The 4,909-nt window shown below is 52.3% G+C and overlaps 1 non-coding gene across 1 annotated transcript; it reads right to left on the reverse strand.

The window, feature by feature from the left end:
- Positions 1–2,273: 2,273 nt before the first annotated feature.
- Positions 2,274–2,346, reverse strand: TRNAK-UUU (transfer RNA lysine (anticodon UUU)). The gene has a single exon. It is a non-coding gene; the product is annotated as a tRNA-Lys (tRNA).
- Between the last annotated feature and the right edge of the window lie 2,563 nt (positions 2,347–4,909).

A 4,909-nucleotide genomic window follows, 5' to 3' on the forward strand; every position in this document is an offset into this window, starting at 1 on the left:
TGGCCACCGTTCCGCTGGGTTTCCCTCCTTTGTCAGGAATGGGCAATCCTCCTGACACAGTTGGACCAACTGTTTTGTGGGGTTTTTTTAATTTTTGGTACCATCAATCTTACTCCAGTTTTCCAAAATTTCAGCTAAGGGCATCCCCTTTTCTGTGCCAAAATTATTCCCCATATTGAGTTCCTGAGAAGTGCATCTTAAGCAAATCAGGCAGCGCACTTCCTTACCAGTAACACCAGCCCCTGCGGCTGGTGGGATCACACAGTGTCTTTCTCTCGCTCTCTGGGAACCGCACTCCCACCCCCCGAGTCTTGAACTGCTAGGACTGCTGTCCCTTCGCAGCGGGTGGCTTCCTCAGCCGACGGGCGCCCCGGTCGGTTCCCAGGCTATACGCACTCGCACACACAGCACTGTTCACGCTCACACCAGTCACAGTGACTCTAGACTTCTGTCTTGCAGTCTTGCAGTGCGCCTTATGCTGCTCAGGCTGCGCACCCCTTCTCCAGCCGGACCGAGCTGGGACTTCAAACCCACTCAAACCCTGGGGATGGGACTCACACCCGTCCCCCTGGTACGCCTTACGGTGATCAGCCCACGTACCCCTTACAGTGCACTGTTCCCAGACCAGAATTTAGAATTTAGGCGGGAGTTTAAGACTCACCTTCTCGGTGCCTCTCGGTGCCAAAGATCCCAGGTGAACTCACCCGATGGCGCCAGATGATCGTTTGGAGACGAGAGGCCGCGACAGTGGTCGCCTAGGGTCCCACCTGTGTCGCCAAACTGATACGGAAATTAGGCTTGTCGGCCACCACAACATGGCCTGACCCTAGGTTCCCACTGAAAAGTTCAGACATCGGCCAGCTCCCTCAGCACTCGTGGGTGTATCCCGTCAGGGCCTGTGGACTTGTGGGTGTCCAGTTTGCTTAAGGGATCCTTAACCCAATCCTCCTCCACCAAGGGAAAGTCTTCCTTTCTGCAGACTTTTCCCCTGGTCTCCAGGGCCTGGGATTCCTGAGGGCCAGTCGTACCAGTAAAGGCTGAGGCAAAGAAGGCATTCAGCATCTCTGCCTTTTTGGTATGCTTTGCCAGCAGGGCCCCTGCCCCATTCAGCAGCAGGTCCACATTTGCCCGTGCCTTCTTTTTGTTACTGAGGTGTTCAGAGAAGCCCTTCTTGTTGTCCTTGACACCTCTTGCCAGTTTAAAGTCCCGATGGGCCTTGGCCTTCCTAGCCCCATCCCAGCATTGGATTGCTGGTGCCTTGCTGTGTCGTCCCTCCAGCAGGTATTGGGGTGGTTCAAAACCCCCTGAGGACTAAGGCCTGTGACTGTGAGGCTGCTTCCAGCTGTCTGTAGAAGGCCTCATTTCCTTCTCCTCCCTGCTCAGGTGGCCTGTAGCAAACACCCGCAGCAGTGTCACCCATGTTAGTCTGCCCTTTAATCCCCAGTCGCCAGCTCTGTCCCAGCCCGGAGGGAAAGGCTGTGCCCCTTCCACGGCCCAGTGTCCATGGAGCTACATGGAGAGAGGCGGTAGAGCAGGAGGCCAGTTTTGGGGAGTGGGTACCAGGGCAGCATCCTGCCTGGCTCTGGCTCTGGCTCTGGCTCTTGCTGCGTGGGCATCCTCCCCACACTGTCTGCATGGGCTCTGGTGCACGGGAGGGCTGGGATGCATCCCCCGGGGAGGGCGCTCACCTTGCCTGCACGTGGGGAGAGAAGCCCCACGTCAGTAGTTTGTGACTTACTGCTTTTGTTAGGCTCTTGTCCTGCAAGATGTATTTTTGCTGCTCCTTCCTCATCTTCTCAAGGCCTTCCTGTGGGTAAATCAAGCCCAACCGTCTCCTGAGGGAGGATTTCATCTTAGAAACCGGTGAGGCACTTGTCCCTGTTGGCAACAGTGCGAGTGACTGCTCTGTCGCAATGGCTGCAGCCCTGAAGGACACGGAAGTCTAGGAGTGCTTGGAGGTGAGCAAAAGAGTAAATCTCTCAGGCCCTGCCTAGGAGAGTTCCCAGCTGGAGTCTAGGCAGTGAGCAGCAGGCTGCCTAGGAGAGACAGAGTGCAATGTGGGAAGAAAGGCAGATCTGTGTCAGAGCTGCCTCTGCTGGTTTCATCCTTGAGGTGCTTGAGGAAGGAGAGAGAGAGCTTGCGTCTTTTGTGGGAGACAGGAGTTGGATGCCAAGAGTTTATTTATGGCTCTAAGGATGCCCTTGGGGTTCCTCAGTTTTGGCAGTGCCACTTGTTGTGCAAAGGGGAAAGCAGTGAGTAAATAGGAAGGCTGTCGCCTGAACAGGGGCTTGAACCCTGGACCCTCAGATTAAAAGTCTGATGCTCTCCCAACTGAGCTATCCAGGCTTGCTGAGAAGAAAAAGACACCCAGCTCCGGAGCCCAGCCCTAACTGGCAGAGCAGGGGCTTTCTGAGCAGGTCTACAGAGAGAGAGAGAAGAAAACCCTAGACCAGCAATGAATACCTTGCAGGGCTGACTGGGTTAACATTTCCCGTTCACATTTTTGTTCCGAAGAAGGTACTTGCTGCCAGGCTGCACGTCAGACCTGCAGTCTCAGGAGGAGTTCACTCCCACTCAGCAGTGCAGGACGCAGGTGGGAATGCTGTGGCTCTTCCAAGGTGAAACCCTGGGCTGGTCAGCTGTTAACAAACCCCTAGCCCCGATGCCAGCACTTGGAGGGCTCTCTTGCCCCTTTCCTCTGCTCCCATGCAAGGTCCTGGCAGAGCGGGTGCCTCCTGAGCCCCTCCTGGTGGCTGGAGTGATGGTGCTGCGGCCCCCCAGCACCGGGTGTCCATACTGCAGCGCCTTTTCCGTGGGGCAGGCAGCACGAGAGCAGTCCCTCCTCCACACACAGCTGGCCCAGGAGAGGCATATCCCAGGCCTCTGCACAGGCCTGAGCATCCCCACCCGGGGCGGCACCACGGCAGAGGCGCTGGCACCTCTGTGTGAGCCCTCTGCTGCTGCTCGGACCCTGCAGGGAGCAGGAAAAAAGCACAAGCTTCATGGCCAGTGCTGGGGAGCTTTGTGTCTCTGCCCTGGGGCAGGGACCCTGGGCCCAGAGCCTGCCGCTGTGGAGAGGGGAGGGTGGGTAGATGGGCTGGTGCAGGCAGGGCCAGGGTGGGCTTTGGCAGGACACGGCTGCCTCAGGAACAGCACCTCTCCGTTTTGGAGAGGATGGCTCTGAATGTTTTGAATTCACATCTCTAGGGAGCTGGCAGGATGCTACCCAGAAGGCAAAATACAAGCATCCCATTGAATGGGGGTGGGGGTGTAGCAGCAGCATGCAGTCTTTCTGGGCGTTGGTCTGAGAGGCTTGCTCTGCTACCAAACTCCTGGTGCCTTTTAGTACAGCTGGCTCAATCACCTGTAAGTTTGCCTGGATACTTGCTGACAATTTGGTGGCGCTCTAAGTAGGGTTGCTTGTGGAAGTGTTACAAGACAACCCTGAGAAGCTCAGAAAGAAGACTCCGTGAGCACCCTCCCTGGTCGGAACAGGTAAGCGACTCAAAGGTGCAACGCAGTAATTATTAAGAGACATTGCATAAAGGGTATGTATGATACAAGGGTAACTGGTTGTTGTGGTAACCAAAGGAAAGCTTTGTACACGTTTGGACAGTGACGACTGGAGTGTACGAAAGCGTAATTGGTAAGAACGTTCTTTTAAGGGTAATAATATGGGAACAGGACAATCTGTGGGGGTATCCTCCTGTTCTCCTTTAGGATGCATCCTGAAACATTGGAGTAAGTTTGGTGGGAATCCTTTAACAAGGAGAAAACTAAAGGAATACTGTACTCAGTGGTGGCCAATGTATAAACTGGAGGATGAGGAAAAATGGCCAGAAATGGGAACGCTAAACTATAATACAATCTTGCAACTTATGTTGTTTTGCAGGAGACAGAACAAATGGGATGAGGTCCCATATGTAGATTTGTTCTTCTCTCTGAGAAATGATCATGAAACTAGAAAAAAAAATGTAAGCTGTTGATCTCTGACTCAAATGTGTTAATGATGATGGGAAACAAAGAGAAAATGCCTCGGTGTTGCTCTGCTTGTAGCATTGGGAAAAGATGTTTAAAAGTGGGTGATGAGGAAGAGGATGTACAATTATTGGTCTCTCCGGAAAGAGATCAAGATAGTGTCGATAGCAGAAATAAGGGAAGTGAAGCATGTAGCCCGATTGCAGGCAGAACTCGGGCTACTCGGGCTAAACATCCCGCGATTCAGGCCCCGCTGCGTCAAGCAGTCGGACCAGACGGGATGCCTGTGTATGTGAAGGTCCCTTTTTCAACTACAGATTTAATGAATTGGAAGGAGTCTGCCGGGTCGTACCGAGAAAATCCAGAAAAGATGTATCAATCCTTTAAAATGATAATTGAAAATCATAATCCAGATTGGCAGGATTTACAGGTGCTTTTAAATACTTTGCTTTCACCTGAGGAGAAAAGAATGGTATTAGACAAAGCTCAAGAGGAGAATGAAAGACAAAATGCCAGAGACGGACCAGACCGTTTTATGCCGACCCGGGAACCGGGTTGGGATCAAAACACAGGGGCAGGCAGGTTAATGACTAAACAGTACCAACAGTTAATATTATATGGGGTAAAGCATGGAGTACCTAGGCCCAAAAATATTGCAAAACTATATCAAGTCGCACAGGGTAAGAATGAGGATCCCTCGGCATTTTACGAGCGGTTATGTGAAACTGCCCGAAAATGGACAGACTTGGATCCCGAGGACGAAGCAAATAAAATGACTTTTACTACATTATTTGTAGGACAGTCAGCAACAGATATAAGGAGAAAGCTTCAGAAAGTAGATGGTATGTCGGGGATGTCAATATCGCAATTAATAGAAATTGCAGATAAGGTGTACAATAACAGGGAAGAAGTAGAGAGAAAGGAAAAACAG

The sequence above is a fragment of the Dromaius novaehollandiae genome, chromosome 8, assembly GCF_036370855.1.
Source record: "Dromaius novaehollandiae isolate bDroNov1 chromosome 8, bDroNov1.hap1, whole genome shotgun sequence".
NCBI classification, from domain to species: domain Eukaryota; kingdom Metazoa; phylum Chordata; class Aves; order Casuariiformes; family Dromaiidae; genus Dromaius; species Dromaius novaehollandiae.